Source organism: Amblyomma mixtum, chromosome 9, assembly GCF_055824585.1.
Source record: "Amblyomma mixtum isolate Tamu chromosome 9, ASM5582458v1, whole genome shotgun sequence".
NCBI classification, from domain to species: domain Eukaryota; kingdom Metazoa; phylum Arthropoda; class Arachnida; order Ixodida; family Ixodidae; genus Amblyomma; species Amblyomma mixtum.
The window spans coordinates 41,511,206-41,528,467 of NC_143020.1; the positions used below are offsets into that span (position 1 = coordinate 41,511,206).

General features: G+C 47.7%; 1 protein-coding gene across 3 annotated transcripts in view; it reads right to left on the minus strand.

Moving 5' to 3' along the window:
- LOC149328839 (uncharacterized) overlaps window positions 1-15,122 on the minus strand; it is a 32,197-nt gene extending 17,075 nt beyond the window's left edge. The window contains exon 1 of one of the 3 annotated variants that reach the window (XM_089559804.1): window positions 14,983-15,122. The gene's annotated coding sequence lies outside the window, so the exon portion shown is untranslated. Of the gene's footprint in view, window positions 1-6,134; window positions 6,276-7,205; window positions 7,224-14,982 lie in introns of those variants that run through there. The other 2 variants (XM_089559807.1, XM_089559805.1) reach the window with 2 other exon arrangements.
- Between the last annotated feature and the right edge of the window lie 2,140 nt (window positions 15,123-17,262).

Consider the following 17,262-nt stretch of genomic DNA (forward strand, 5'->3'; position numbering starts at 1 on the left):
CAGATATTTGACGCGCGTCGTCCGACGCTGCCGGAAGCGGCCAGCAGGGACAGCCAATCATGGCTCACTGGCGTGTCGACACTTCCGTCTTCCTCGCCGGCGCATGCCTTTCGCGCGCGCGCTTCTGTTTACTTGCTCAGCTCCGCACTTTTTTAAGCATGGCTCTGTCAACAAAGTCAGCTCGTGTGGAATTCAACGACCGGCTGATTTGCGAGGTGCAGAAGCGTCCCATTTTGTGGGACAGTTCGAGGAGCGACTATAAAGACAGCAAGAGAAAGGCGGAGGCGTGGGCCGAAGTCGTCAGAGAGCTTGGATGCGACCCAGGTATGTTTACATTGCTACGAGTGTACCTTTCAAAGCAGGGCACCCTTCATGCGCCATCTGCGCCTGCTTGAAAGAAAGCTGGCAAATGGTGTTGCGGGCCGTGGTCAATGAGCTTCAACCGCGCCGCTGAGCTCGCAGCATGCACGGCGGTGCCCGTCTCCCGAGCTGCTCGTCGCGTATTCCCTCGCCCGAAAGCACATTGTAGTGGCCTCTAGAATTCTTCCACAGTGCAAGAACGAACAGCGGCGTGCCGTTTCGTGACAGTGCAAAGATTACTTGTTTGGAGAACTACTTTCATAGAGATGCAGCTTTTTACACATACACCTGGGCGCATAGACATACGAGAGACTGAGGTCCGAGCATCGCGGTTCAAAGTGAGCATGCAGGCGGGCAGTATGTCATTTGTGCCACAGCACAGCGGTTGACCGCTCTAGACTGGCTGCTCATTTTTGTAGAGCTGGATTGGCCGCTTGGAGTTCAGGGTAACATTCACGGAAAGTTTTTTATAGCTCAGTAGTCGATTAGCAGTAATCAGCTATTTCCTACTCGAAGAACGGGTTGTAACCACCTTTTGTAACTTTTAGAACCTTGGCGAACACTGGTGCTAGCGAAGAATTCGGTCGCGCTGCCGAAAAGCCGCGCGAACGAGGACGTCCGGAAATGCTATCCTGAGCGGCCTGCATTTTACTAGCGCCATATTCCGCGCTTCGCATTTCTTTTGCGATTGCGAACAACGAAGCGCGACGCTTAGCTGCTTCTCGTGTGGTTTTAAATTCCGAGCTGGTGCATAAAGACGAGAACAGCTTTTATAAGTTGTTTTGTGATGAAAATTAACAGCGTACAAATTGCAACTGGCAACGGATTCTGGAAGCCACACTGGCTCATTCCATGGAGTCCATGTTTTGCGCTGGTAAAAATGGAAATGAGAATAACATAATAGTTATCAATTACTTTTGGGGTGCTGAACTGACCACAGAAATCTGTTACACTTTAGATGAATTGCAATTTCAGGCCTCGCAACCATACCACGGTGAGTCAATAGTCAAATTAGTGGCACGCTAGTGAGGCAACTACTGCTGAAAGTGATACCAGAAATGCTCATGTTGACCTTTGTACAACTGCTGGCACAACTGGCTTGTGCACTGTAGCAGTGGACATTGTAGCGAAGAAAGTTGAATCCAGTTGGTCTCTTATAACAAGCACTCTGCAACTGGCACGGCAAATTTAGTCCCTGTACCTCTTCTCTGCTACAAGCATAGTCTCTAGAGCAGAGTACCTGCCAAAAAATGTCACTGCCTTTGTGTGGCAGGGCAGCGTTCCAGCGCTTTAGGCTGGCATGCTGACAGCTGTGCTAGATAGGATATGTGGTGGTGAACAGAGTTTAATGCTGTGAAACTCTACTTGCAGGCTCTAATGTCCAGGCACGGTGGAAGAGCCTGCGGGACACTTTTACAAAAAAACACCGTGCCTGGAAGGATGGTGCACCGAGTGGGTCAGGTGCGAGCGATGGCAAACAGGTGCGGTGGCCATATTTCCACCTGCTAATGTTTTTGAAGGACCAGGTGGATGTTGGCAGGTATGTTATCATTGGCCAATGCTCATCTTTCAAAATCATTTATTTTTCTTTTGGAGCCAATGACAGGTTTAACATGTGTGGGGCAGGGGTCAAAGCACATGGCAAGTGAGACCGGCAGACAATGCAGGAGCAGGTAAAATATGCAAGTTTACAGTAGTAGTTCCAGTACCAGCAAGGCGAAAATGTCAGTCACTTTCAGGTTGTACAATGAAGCTACTTGGGTACCTCATTTTAGGCACAATGAGATCAGAAAAGTTGGGGTGAACAAGTGTTTGCAGAACTGTTGGGATGACAAAGCCACACAAAAGCTGATGACAAGGCCACACAAAAGCTGGTACAGCACAACTTATGTAACTATTTACACTCCCACAACAGTCCTGTGTTTCCAAACATTCAAAAGAAGTGTTTATGAAGATGACATGTGAAAAGCAAAGCAGTGTGTGCTAACCAGCCTGACAATTTTTTTTTTTTTCAGCACGATCTCGAACAGCCAGAGTGCAGCTGAAGAAACGGCCGAAACATTATTTAATTTAATTTATAGTGACACAGAAGGTGAAGGTAAGAGTCTGCATTCCAGTTGCAAAAGTGCGTACTATCGGCCAACACTAGAATTAGCCAACAGTGAAGCCTCACACATATGCAAAATGTAGTTCTGCTTTTCATAAGTACCAGCAACAACCATTACAAAAGTGCAAAGTACTGCAGTACTGACTTCTGAACTCTGTGTTAGCCACAGCAGAGTGGCCTCAATTCTGAAATACATGCATGCATTATGAAAAAACATTGCACAGAAAGTTTTCGGAGAGCCATATTGGTCTCCTGAACTGCATTTATACCATAATGTAAAACAGTTCACAGTGCCTCAGCTTTGCTTTTATTTTTCTCTAGACACACTGGTAGAGCCCCCACAAGAGGATGCCCATCCAGTGCAGACCACTTCAAATGGCGTCCAGCAGCCCTCCACCACCGCGGCCGCCCCTCATGCTATGAAACCACCGCAGAAAAGAAGAAGGAAGGAGGCCCAGAGGTCGCGGTGGGAGGAGGATATGGACAGGGTGGATGCCCTCATTGCAGATGATAAGGATCAAGCCTCAGTTTATGGCCAGTTAGTGGCACATAAGCTACGGGCGTGCCCAAAAAGTCTTAAGAAGACAATGGAACTTGAGCTGCTTGCTTTTGTAACCAAATATACCTTTGATGATGCAGATTAAATGTACATTTCCAGCAGCACCCTGTCGAATTGAATACACAGTGTTGGGGGCAAAATAAACCCCTGCCAAAAAGGTGCAAGGAGAACCAGCAGCTAAAGCACGGTCAATGCGCTGCTCAAAAACGACAGGAACCAAGCTTCCTTGCATGAGCAGACAGTGGCCCACAGACAGTGGGCATGTCTAAAGTATGCTATGGAGGCTAACTCTTATATTCATCACAAAATAGACATTTCATGACACACAATAACAGCAAATACATAGCACTGTCTTGTTGCTAAATGCTATGAGTCACAGGTAGACAGGATGAAAGGTAGTAAAGCGCAATTGCAATGCACAACTTTTTTTTTCCTGTCTGCTACAGTACACCAGCTATCCTTTTCTAAGCTCGATTGATAATCTGCAAACGCGCTCTTCAATGCAAATGGCATTGAGGGTGCCGAAAGAAAGAGTGCATATTTTTGTCAACTGCGGCACAAGCACGTGCGCAATGCTTTGCAGTTTGCTAGCACCCGTGAAGGCAAAGGAGAATAAGTTTAAAGAACTCATGGTAACTCTAAGCAGCCACTTTTAAGCCCCGCTCATCCCTGTCGTCATGAAAGGAATGGGAAGGCGTATGGTTTGATGGCTAGGAATAGTAGCTGAAAGAAAAAAGTGCACTTCACAATGCGAACAGTGTTTGCACAACTCTCCAATGTTAAGACAGAACCAGTGTCATGGCCTGAGCCAAGTGAATGCTGGGAGTGTGCACCTAGATTATGCCGCACCATTTGGTGGGAAAATGCTTCTTATACTTGTGGACACCAAATCAGAGACACAGAGATGCTCCCTAAAGACCCGGACTGTGGTGTGCACAGCCACACGCTGGTCGATGCAGCAATGTAGCTAGTATGAATTAAAACCCTTGTTATGTTAAAGAAATGCACCACAGTCGAAGCATCGCAGCACTCAAGGCAACCACAGAACAAGTCGCGAGAATGATAAACAGTCAGCGAACAGGAAGTGCAGCCTGAAGGAAAAAGACATGCTAAGTCTTGTGGATAGCCTAGTAGTCAGCAGGGTGCAATACAGCCTGCTGTATCAGGAACTCTAACGACCAAGGTAAAGCAGGAAGAGACCGTAACACACAGTGTGGACAAAAATGTGCTCAAAATACCACAAAACACCCCCAATGATAAATGAATGGCCCTGGATGTGCACAACACTTTTAAGCAGTTACAAAAACACTATAAGCAGTGCAGAGGCAACGGGTGATGCAAACGAGTACAGGAAGGGCTCTCCTAACCAAACTTGGGATGGGGACAGGAGAAGGCGAATACTATATGAGGAACCTGAAAGATGAACACGTGTCTGCTCAGGGTCATGACTGCGCCCAAGCACATAGACCCGAAGCTCCATAAATAGAGGAGAACGGCACGAGCAGAGGAACTACAGAGGTTGCATGGGAAAAGCAAAGGCACCGCACACATGGATGCAGCGAGTACCCAAAAGGGGCCTAAGCAGTTGCAGCAGCAGTGAAATACCAAATGCAAGTGCCAAGTGCAACCATCAAGGGAGCCAGCATAACCAAAGCAAAGGAAGTTGCCTCGCAATGGCCATAGTTGACGGCATCAGAAGGGACACTCCTGACGGTACTAATGGACTCCAAGCAAGCATGCTGAACTACCTCAATGGTAGGGTAGGCAGGCAAGCGGGAAGAAATACAGAAATCAGAGAATCAAAATTGAAAACCAGCCATGTGCTGGTATGGATGCCAGGACATGCAGAGGTCAGAGGCAACCAAAGGGCTTATGACACTGCATGAGGATACGCAGCAAGCCGCAACATCTGCAAGACCCGAAGGGCAACCTGAACCCAATGCCGGCAAAATACACAACAGACATTCTGGATTATTACAAAGGGAGCAGGAAAGGTATCTGGAACTTCACAAAAAAAAAAAAAGACTCCGAGCCGATGCATACCTGTGCCTAAACAGACGAAGTAAAATGTGCCCAACACAATACAAGGACAAAAGCCCATGGTGCGGGGGCAAACCTACACTCTACCACACCACATGGTAGTGCGCCAAAGTGCCTTTGAACTCTGTGGTGGAACTGAGTGCAGTGCAGTGGAAGCAGATGCTTGCCAGCGAGAACAAGGACCAGCTAGGCTTGGTCTTCGAACCAAGTGGGTACAAAGCAGTGGACTACGGGTACACCCACGAAGCAATCAAGAAGCACCTGACAGGGATCTTTGGTTGCGACTTACAAGAAGTCCAGTACAGTTGACCCTATCTCTCCCGTGTTGTCAAAAATCACATGAATTACACAGAGCAGACATGGAAAGGGAAATGAGCAGCTTGCCATGACATACATATAAAGGAAGCGACATGTCACCGACACACAAGAAAAGTGTTGGGGATTTTGTTTTTAATCAGTCGTGTTGAGCAATAAGGGCCTCCGCAGTGGCTGAGCGGTTTGGTGCTCGGCAGCTGACCCGAAAGAAGCGGGTTCGATTCCGGCCACAGCGGAAACGCAAGGCACCCGTGTACTGTGGGATGTCAGTGCACGTTAAAGAACCCCAGGGGGTCGAAATTATCCGGAGCCCTTCACTACAGCGTCTCTCATAGCCCGAGTCGCTTTGGGATGTTAAACCGCATAAATCATGTTGAGCGAAAGCAATTATTAGTGCAATAATTCTTTTACTGAACAATATTTCATTAGCAAGTTGCAGAAAAGACAGCCAGATGCTGCAAACTGGTTTGGATCACATTGGTGCCATGTGGTCTTTCTTCTGATCTGTAATCAATTACCTTTCAGGTAAAAAAAATATTATGCAGGTACATCTTGAATGATTTACACCACAAATTAAAGAAAAACATTTCCCTATGCTCTGCTTGGTGTCGGTGGCTGTTGGCTTCCTTTATATGTATAAATCACAGCGCATTTCAAGTTCTGTACACACTAGGGTGCTGGAAGTCCAGTGTGTGCCCATTGCCATGGCACAGCCCCTTCACTCATGAAATACTGTGCAAACAGGTTTCTTGCCTGTGCAGCACCTGCCCTGAAATTCCGTGACTGTGTCGACTCCAGGTTAAGCAGACCTCCTGACTCAGCATCAGCCCTCCACTGGCCTGGGGAAATGTTGCCGAAGCTGTCCTCGCTATCTGCATAGCCAGGTGGGCAGTAAGGTGTGTCCTTAGCAGCCGAAAGAAAGTTATGCAAAGCACAACATGCCAGGACGGCATATGATGCATTTTTTGGCAGGAGGTTGATTGGGCCAAATAGGATCCTCCAGCGTGCTGCCAGAATGCCGAAGGCATTTTCCACGATGCGCCTGCAACAAACACACTTAGTAAATCCATGATAATTCTGTTACCCTGCAATAAAATTGCACACGTTGGTTATTTTGTACAAGTATCATATATGGGAATGTGCACTGGACAAGTAATTAGTACTACATATCACGAAACAAACTGTACAGGCCAGGTGCAGTATATGTGATCTGGTAAAGAGGTTTATCTATGCTGGTCTGCTTTGTTTTAGAAGTTTCTTCTCCTCCTTGCCCTTCATGTGCAGCATAAAATAGTAAACAGGATAAATAGCACTCTCGAGGAGCAGTATGAAATAAACAGCACTTGTGTAGTCTTTCAGTGTTCTTTCAGTAACCAATTTTTTTTTCTTTTCTAATAAGAGAGGAAGGCATGCCTAACTTATACCTTGCTCTGCTCAGCCTGTAGTTGAAGACTCTCTGGGTCGGCTGCACGTTTTTTCCAGGGTATGGACGTAGAAAGTCTTCCCTCAGCTGGAAAGCTTCGTCGCCCACAAACACGTGTGGCGCAACTCTCTGGCTTTTGGGGAGCCGTGCTGCAGGCGGCACGTTCGCAACGCCGCTGCTGAGTTTTTTGCCAAACGTCGACGACTTAAAGATGCCCCCATCACTGTGGCGTCCTGGAGCCCCAACATCTACAACGAGGAATCTATACCTTGCATCGACCACTGCCATTAATACAATGGAAAATGTGCCCTAAAACAGAAAAACACAACATATTCATGAGCAACCTTTGTACATGTATGAAGCTTGGAGCAGTTATTCTAATGAAAAACTGTGCTTAATACCTTGTAGTTGTAAAAACTGCTGCCAGAATGTGGTGGAGCTGTAATTTGCACATGTTTGCCATCAACTGCGCCAATGCAGTTGGGGAAATTCCATCGTGTGCCGAAGTCCCGTGCCGTGGTCTCCCACTGCTCAGGTCCTGGATCCTAGAAAGCAGAAATAAAAAGGCTCACCATGGTGAAGGAATAGTTTTGCATGCGAGTGAAATGCCAAAACTGATTGTGCTTTTTATATTACTTCACCTCAGCCCTTATACTATATAGTTTATATTACTGCACTTTTGGGTTTTTAATATGTATCAAACATACATGCTACCCAATAAGAGGTGAGCAATACTCACAGGCATGTAGAGCGGCTCCAAATTCTTCCAGAGAGCTCGGCAAGTGCCATGTATCACGAGCCTGCATGTAGATGGTGCTACCCGAAACACCATGGCCACTTGCTTTATGGCCATCCCTGAGGAGAGGTACCTGTATACAATAAAAAAAAAACGATGATAACTTGTGTGAAAACATTAGTATCGTCACAAGTGTTGCAGTACCTGAGGGTGATCGCCAGCCTTTCTTCTGAGGAAACAGGCTCTCTACACAGATGATGGCGCTCCAAGTCCTCCCGGACAATCTTGAGAAGAACATCAAATTGTTCCGGATACATCCGGTAGTACCGGAAAAACATTGGCGGGTCTTTTCTCATGACTTTGTACTGCAATAATGACAGCAAAACAAACATAAATCTGTTAAGTGCATACCGCTCTTTATGACCATGACACAACTGCTCTCCTATCCTGTCACTGCATCCACGTCAAGGTACAGCACTTTTTAAAATGCAGCTAACAACCAATCGGGGAACAACCAGCGAACAATGCAGTGGTCACTACACTTTGCAGCGTTTCTTTGAGATGTACACAGCCAGTCGCTCCCAGTCTCCAATCAAACTTTTTCACGATTCCTGTCACGCGTCGCGCGGTGTCGGGATTGGTATGCAGGAGGATCATGCTCGCTGTTTATAGCAAAATAAACGCCTTTCGGGAGAATGCCGAGCTCCCGACAGCATGTCTCGGCCCATGCGAAGCGTATTCGAAGCTTTAATCATAGGTCAGAAGCAAAGAAGCAATCTTTGAAATAATTCCCATATAAGAAAATGTGCCATGACATCGCACAGTACACGGGCCCCTAGAATTTCGCCTGCACAGAAATTCAACCACCGCGGCCGGAATCGAACCCGCGTCTTTCGGGTCAGCAGTCGAGCGCGTCCACTGGCTGAAGTCAGTGCGAGTACTAGGCGGACGGCGCAACAACAGTGATTTTCAAAAGTAGCATGTAGGAAGACACCCCTACCGAAATGTAAGCGCTTGCGATGACGCGTTGTACGAACTTTTTCATTTTGAGTGCAATTACCGCAGCTCACGTAAAGCCATTCTCGCGTTTTTTTACACTAGTTTGCATCCAGAATGTATCACGAAAAATAAGCCGGAAGACCTGTCTGATGTAAGGTGCTCTCCGAACGGTATAAACTCTGATGGTTATAGAATGTGCAAGCAGGAATAGCGGTGCTACTTTAGGATTTCACTCGTACTGTAGCAGGGTATTACACGGGATGAAGAGCGTACGATTGTTCGCAATCAACCAAAAGGTACTTACCGCGGTGTGGAATTCGCCCTCCTGCTTTCTTGCCTCCCATACTGGATGCACCCAGAACCTCCTCTTCCTTTTCTTCTTTTCTTGGAGCAGCTTCATCAGCAATAACTTTTTCTTTAAAAGCAGCAGACGACGAAGTGCACCCATGAAGGCAGTCGAGGTAGCGCTGTGTACTCGATCCAAAAATCTTCCCTATGCTGCTCGCAGTGCGCCCGAAGTCTAAATTTGCACCGAGCAAGCACAGCTCGAATCAGCCAAGGCAGATAGATGTGCTCCGCGTTGGATCAGCGACTGGAAAGAGACTCAGACGCGTCGCTCACTTCTGCGCCTCGATTTCTGCCGATCACGCACAGCGTGGCCATACCACCAATTTTCCAACGCGCGCACTCCGCTAAACAGGCACAAAACATATTGAGACATTCTCAAAAGCAAGTAAACGAGTTATAGACAATTTGTTAGCAATTATTGTTTGCGTTTAATTGTTAAAAAATACAAAAATGGTCTTTATACTTTATTTGTGCGTTTCGTGTTGAGAAAAGCATTTTTAGCTCGTCTGGCCACACTGAGGCGGCACCCACCGCTTTTTCGCTCCATGTATTCCGACCCGGCGCAAGTTGCGCGTCGCGCCGCCTCAGCGTTTTCTGCTGGGCGAAAAACGCCGTAGAAAACGCTCCATGTATCCCGGCCTTAAACGCCGTCAACGCTGGTGAAACAGTTCCCGCCAAAACTCCGTCGCACAAAAACAAAACGAAATGTGCTTTCATACCCGCCAATGGCACCGACGTCTGCTGCGGAGCAAAAGGGAGCGAGCTAACACGTGACCAATGCCCCTCGGCCAATGGGCGGCTCGATCCTACCGCGACGCGTCCGGAGAGGGGAGAAGCCGGAAGGTTCAAAGGAAGTCGTTAATTTTGGTTCATTCAGGGGCTCTAGGCTCGGGAAGCAGCAAACGATATGGGGTGACAATGCCAAGCTCTTGACAATTGCAGCTACGGTTGAAAGAGGGTGTTTTCGGCTAATTATGAAAAGGCCAGGCGTTCTTGCAGATATTTTTTCCTCCTTTGCTGAGAGCAGTTGTAACATGACCTTTCCCAGGCTTTACGACCGCTCCGAACGATATTACAAGGCTACGCGCAACAGCCTGTTGATGAACTTGGGAAGAGGAAGTACGTTCTGCTTTGCTTGACATTACCCCGCCTCTTGCATTGCGTTGCGCGGAAATGTGTCAAGACTTGGATAAAGCTGCGGCAGACTGTACGGAAGCAATTTCCTTAGATAAAAAGTAACACGGTCAGAGGCAACCCATCCGAGCATTGCGTAAGCGTGGTATAAGCGAAACACCTTGTTTAAATTTGCATTAAAGGGGAGGGGGTGAAACGAAGCTAAGATACTTGCGTAATTCTTGTTCAGCATATATTCAAGTAGATTAGGGTAATAAAGCTAGGAAGAGTTGTAAGTTGTTTCTAGCGAGTGAGGGTGTCTTAAGGTGTTTGAGCCGCCTCGGTGGCTCAGTGATTACGGTGCTCGGCTGCTGAAAAACGCGGGTTTGATGCCAGCCGCGGTGGTAGAATTTCGATGGAGGCGAAATTCTAGAGGCCCGTGTACTGTACGATGTCGGTGCACGATAAAGAACCCCAGGTGGTCGAAATTTCCGGAGTCCTCCACTACGGCGTCCCTCATAGCCTGAGTCGCTTTGGGACGTTAAACCCCATAAACTAAACTAAACTAAACTAAACTAAACTAAACTAAACTAAACTAAACTAAACTAAACTAAACTAAACTAAACTAAACTAAACTAAACTAAAGTGTTTGAAGGTTTCCCCTGCCGAACTAGTTTGAAGACGTTTTCCGGAACCTCTGCGGACGTGGCGCCGAAACCTGTTTGTTTTCAAATAGGAACTGTTGCTTACAGAGCCTGGTAAATAAGGTGAATTTGCAGCTCGGAAGTTTTGCAGCTACCCACGTGCATCTGTTAATTTTTCTTTGAAGGATCTGCTTTGAAGGAATTTTTCCTCGCCCCTGTTTTTTTCGCAAATAACCCATGAAGGTTGAAAAATGCTCAGCCTCGCAAAGTTCAGTTTCATGTTAAGGAAGGAGAGCAGTTTGAACTATGCCTTGTCTAATGATATTTCGTGGTGAGCAACACAACCCAAAAATACAATATGGCTCCCGAGCGCTCACAGTTCAATACACGAACGGAAGAGAATGGACGCCCATGCAGGAAACATACAGCAAACGTTTACAACCGGCTATAGACTCTTTTTTTCCCATCCCGCAACACTCGTGAAAGTAATTTGCAGATCGTTTCATGATAGTTGCTCATATACATTAACCACACTTCAGAGCTCGGGTATCGAAGTGCAATTTTTTAATTTAATTCCCAGCAGAACACTTCATTAGCAAGAATCAACCCTAAAATTTGCTTCAACAACAATTCTCATTGGCACATCTTTCTGCGCCTGTTTCTTGCGGACAGCCCTATGAGCGCCGAAGGCTGTTGCGAATTCAAAATGACGGAGTAAAAAATTCGGGATGCGCCAAAGTTTGCTTTGCACGTTAAAATTACTACAGAAATCAAGTCCATGGTAGAGAGAGGGTGCGGTAGATGGTCCTTGGCGATCACAAAATGAACAAGAGAGGGGAAAACCTAAGGTTGCTAGAGCCAACGTTTCGACAAGGGGACTTGTCTTCGTCTGGGCAAAGCGTTCATCATCGGCAGGGATTAAATAGGGCCTTCGCTCCGAGGAGGAAGGCCCCGGGGGTGGGGAAGGAAAGTGGTGTGGGAGGGGATGCGTGTCAGGAAGGGGAGGGAGGTGAATCATGATTCGTTAGGCTGCAATAGTGGAACAACTTATATCCGGGAATGTGTAATGAACAAAAGGCTTTGAAATCAAGGTTTTTCACGCAGAGACAGGAAGACGGACGCAAGTCATGCCTAGGACATAAACCTGATAACCCAGGGCAACATTGTACTAAAGGTCACGTTTTGAAGATACTAGTGACGTGCGACCTACACGCGGCAACTAGCCGCCAGCGGTACGATATACTTCTTGCTTCTAAGTACAGCGCAGGTTTAGTTTGCTGGTTTCGCCAAAGAATCCTCATTCGTCGAAATGTTCACACGCAAACACCACACACACAAACACACAATCATGATGCTCATATTGTTCGCATAAAAACAAGGCAAATACATTGATCTAAAGTAACGGAAAAACCATCGACGCTTCGCTACTAAGGTGTGTATAGATAGCTATGCGGACTAATCACGGGCTGCTTAGCCGCAGACACGATGACAGGGAGGGAATATATGTTGGCACGAGCTGGAAAACCAACGATATACTAATATTGGCACGAGCAAGGAAACCAACGATGCACCAATTTTGGCCCGAGCTGGGAAACCAGCGTGGAACCAATATTGGCACCAGCTGGAAAACCAGAGAAGCACTATAACGCCAGGACGGCCCGCAGGAGAGCTTGTATAATCTCTGTCGTATAGCTCACTCGCTCATGGAGGCCACATTTCTTTTGTGACCGTGAATGTCATCTCGCGGGAACGGCCATCCGTGTAGACGCCACTGACCGCAGAACCTTTACAACTCCACCTCGTGTTTCGTATTTCGCAAGCTATATTTTTTTCTTTCTTTTTCAGAACTTGTTTCATGAGTGACACGGGAGCAAGTCCAGCTTGCTCGCAGAGACTTACGCCCTGATCGTATCTCAAAATCAGCCATCGTGCTTCCCTGTTTCGACATGGTCTAACACAGGTATTGGCAATATCGCGCGCGTGAGAACTAGAACTGCAGTTTTTTTTTAATTGGAAGACTTCCCATGTGGCATATGAAGGTGCTGACGATAAGCTAAAGTCGACCGTGGAGCCTATCCTCTTCAAGAAACCCTAGCAGGCTCCGGCTCTTAGCGTTGTCCGTTAACCACAAGGACAAATGCTCCTCCTTTGCAGCCGTAAGAATTGGAGTTGCATTACCAGAGCGTTGTTCTCAGCGCTTCAATAGATGTTCTCGAAAAACGGATTTATCCGATTGTAATACGCCGCAAGCTAGACAAAAAAAAAAAAGTTGAAGGGAATGCCGGCAGGCAAGGAAGAAGGTCAAGAAAGAAGGCCTCCTTGAAACCTCTAGCCTTTACAATGGTTTTGCAATTTTCTCTAAGCTATACATAAATAAAAAGCGATAAATCCCCGGTTACAATGTGCACGTAAGGCAGTGGGGATATAACAGTTCAATTCTAGTTTTATTTTACTTTGACTTTTTTTTTCCCAGCAGGCTCACCAAAAAAGTTGCAGCCGTTTTACCTTCACGGTGCAACGAGTGATCAGCGGTAGCTGATGGTGCTACGGATGACAGCACGTATCACGGCCATTGCCGTTGGACTACTACTGAAAAGACTCAAATGGCCGCAGTAGCCTACGAATAATTGCTCTGGTTCTTGATTAAGGGGAAGCCTACTCTGCTTGATGAGTCTGGGCTCGAGTCTCCGGTTTGAATTTGGTTGCCCAATTTGGCCTCCGGTGGCCATGATGAAGACCAGGGTGTAATATTGTTCGTAGGGTGGCCGTGCCCGCGCTGGAGGCTTGTAGCACGTATGTATATAGTTGACTGTTTCTAGACGAACGACGACACCTATGACGCCTAGGAAAACACAATTAACACGGCAAACATGTCTCGGATAACACAGCGACTGATATTGTGGCGGGCGGATCATGAAATTTTAATAAAAAGAGCCCTTAGAACACACTGTCCTTGGTTTCTAACCTGGTACCACATAGCTAAGTATTAAGTTTCGCCGTGTCACTGTATTCTAATAGCTTACGGCAATGAGAGCCACGAGTAGCCAGGCAGGGAGTTGCCATAGCAACACGTAAAGGCACAGTTTTCTAGCGTAGCTTCCCATCTGAGTCCACCACAAACGACCGCGGACTTTCTGAAGTCTTGAAACCGGAGCGGGTTGTTAGTCAAGTTCCGTTGTGTGTGCCTATTTTTTTCTAGTACTCCGTCAGCTTTGATCGGTCTGCTATGCATTCGCACTTCTCTATCGGCGCAAATAATTCAGTGCTGCTGTCGTTGAAACTGACGTGCGCAGCTTAAGACCACATATTATAGGGCCATCAAAAGGCGTTACTACCCCGCGGTCCGTCGACCACTCTAGAAGGAAACAAGCCACCGGCAGTTGGTTTCACGCGCTTGAGTGTCTCCAAATCAGAGCAACAGAAAACGGCGTCGCGGCTATTTATAGCTTAATGCATTGCAAAAAGCAGAATACTTGATTCGAAGTCTAACGTAGTTGATAACTATGAGAAGCGAAAGAATTTCGTACGTTCAGCCATACACGCACCAAGTTTGTAGCGTCGTGCGGCTATGTTGGCTACAAAGGAGCACTTGAATACAGACCTACAGCACTTAGACGTAAGTGCATTCTTTGGAAAAATATGCAGGCTACCTCTTTTACTACTGGGTCGCTTAGGGGGACTCCGATTGCATCGCGGTCTTGTCACTAATAAACGAGAGGGTTGATAATGAGATGTCCTTTCAACGTCGAGAAATTTCGTACTAGTGGCGAAGCAAAACCAGCAACAATGCATAGGTCAGGAGCACGCTTTGTGGTATATGTGTTAAGCACAAAGGATGCATTTACGCGCAAGTGTGGTACACGCCTTCGCTATACTGCAGGGCCAGACACAATTTAAATACAATGTCCCGTGCCTTCACGCATAGGATATTCAAGCACAAGGAAAACCAGTGAAGGAAGGCGTTATAGGATATTCGTACATCGCTACGAGCAGTTGACACTCGGAACGCAATGAACGCTCAGCTTTTACTTACGGCATATTCCAAATGGCAATCCAGAGCAGAGGCCTGAATCCGCGAAGGAGCACAAAATCCATCTCGGCCAACAAGAACTCAGGATTTGAATCTAAATCGCCCACTGAAGCACGCTTTTTTGTTCGCGGAGCAAGGGAACGTGTTCATGATCGCCGACTGGAATACGCCGTAACTAACCTCGTGCGATTAGGAAAAGTTGCGCAAGCAGGCTATGTTTTCGCGGGGAGTAGCCACACCAGCGGTAATCAGTGTTTGGACACACTGCGCTCTCATTCATGCACAGGCGATTGAAGCTAAGAACTCACCTCATAAGACGCGACGTGTGCGACTTGAACGATACTCGTTCTACTACTCTGCGTCTTCTTGCAGGATAGCTCGGCGGCGTCGCATCCGAAAGGCGCCGGGCGCAGATGCGTCAGTCGTTGGCGCCCCAAACACGTTTTCTTCACCAGGACGCCGCACTTCTCTCACCCACCGCGCGGGCAGATTGCCAGCGCCTCCCCGCAACGTCGTCCTCACTCTCGTTCAATCTCTCTCTTCAAGCCAGTGGGGTGCAGGGGAGGAGAGAGAGTGCTTCAACTCTTTCCTTTTTTATCTGCCGGCGACGACTCACAGAGCACGTTCAACGCATCCGTACGAACAAACGTGCCGAGGTGCAGACACATCTGCGAACCATTGCAGAAACACACAACGCGACCAAACAAACGCTACCGCTTCGGGAGCGCAGGCCGAGATCAGCGGAGCTGAACGTATACACACATTACCGGGGGCACATTCCGTGCATACGCACAAACACAGGAAAAAATAAACGTCCCAGATGACGAACGATCCTGCAATGCACGAGCAATGCAAGTGTTCGCGGAATGCGTACACAAAACAATTAGGATATGCCCTAAAAGGAAAGAAGAATGATAACGCCGTTCTTACCCCGCCTATTGGTAGAACGGGCTATATATACGCAACGCAACAGGGACAGACACATAACATGCTAAGCACGCACATACGAGTTAGATAGAGACGAAAAAAAAGCCTTTAGACGTCCATACCCAGGCCGAACCCAGGAACTAAGACTGACGTCGGATAAATGTGCGGCCATTACCATCTAAACCCCCCTCCTTGCGTTCTGCCTGACGCGCGCATCGTAGTACGACCTATCGTACCCCCTTTCACACACACATGTTCTCTAAAGCACGTACGGATGCACAAACGATGACGTTCACACAATGGAATGCGCACGCAGTAGCAGATATGGACATTGCGCACATGGAGGCAGACACGGCTTGTACCAGCGCACGGACGCTAACAAGCTGCGCCAGCTGACACACCCACCGGTACATACAAACACACAGACATATAGTATAGTGACGTCGACAGAGAACGCGTGCCCAGCCGCACATACGCAGCCCACGCTGGGCAGGACGTACGCAGTTGGTAGGAGAGTCAACAGGAAAGGGAGTCGAGCTCGAAGGATAGGCCAGATAAAGCGGGCACCGACGCTGCGATCGGAAGTGCGCCGAGGCGCATGAATGGCGAAACAGAGCGCGACTTCCGGGCTTCACGACAGAAAAGGGGCCGAGGGCGAGAGAGCGGGTGCCAAGGCTTGCCGGAGATAAAACGACGTAGACAGACAACGGCGCCCTGAGGAAGTGCCGCGAAAGTTTGTTGCACTTCCCTTTCAAGGCCACCGCACCCGAACGTACGCACTTTTTTTTTTTTTCTATTCAAAGTCCCAATGGCTTCTGTCCGTTCGGGTCATCAGGCACCCGGAAAGAAAGTACACACTATGCACGATCATAATCGAGTAGCGATAGCCTAAGCAGGGGCTTCTTAATGCCAGCAATACGTTGTTACCCTACTCAATGCCACTGCCCGTCGCATTCACATCGGTAACGAGAAACTGTGGTCTTTTCCCGTGTTTGACGCACGCGGGTTTGGCCTTGTTGATGCGCTCCACGTAAGCAGCAAAGAAAAACAAAACACATGCAAATGAACTGACGTGACTGAAAGGGCGCTTTCAGCAGTCCAGTGAAAGTATTTCAGTGAGCACGTTTTGAGCACTGCTGTTTCTTTGTGTTCGAGGCTTTTAGTGATATCCCAGCTTTGATAGCTGGGCGGCAGAGTGAATCTTGTGGGGCTCTAGCGGTCTTCGGCCAACAGTACACTTAAACGACGCTTGCTTTCTCCATTCTCTCTTGTTGATGCCTGTTATGTAAATATTCTCACCCTTCTCGTGCTAGTATAACCAATGGCGGCACTTTATTTACAGTGGCCCTTGGATGCCACCGTGACGAAACATAAGTCGCGGAAGAGGAGGCGATTCGAAGAGCCGTCTAAAGCGGTGTAGGTGTGCTCTAACGCAGTACAAGAACAAAAGTTCGGACTTCGGATATGTGTTGAGCACGACTAATTGCAGGAAAAAAAATTGGAGGGACCACTTAAGCTCACTCCCCTTTATGGGTATGACGCGGCAACGTTAATCGGTTAATGCGCTTATATGCCGAATTAATCATTCTCTACTTTACATCCGTATCCCTGGGAGTCCTCATAGCCCTCCTAGCCCAGCTCTGCAGCGGTTAAGCGATGCG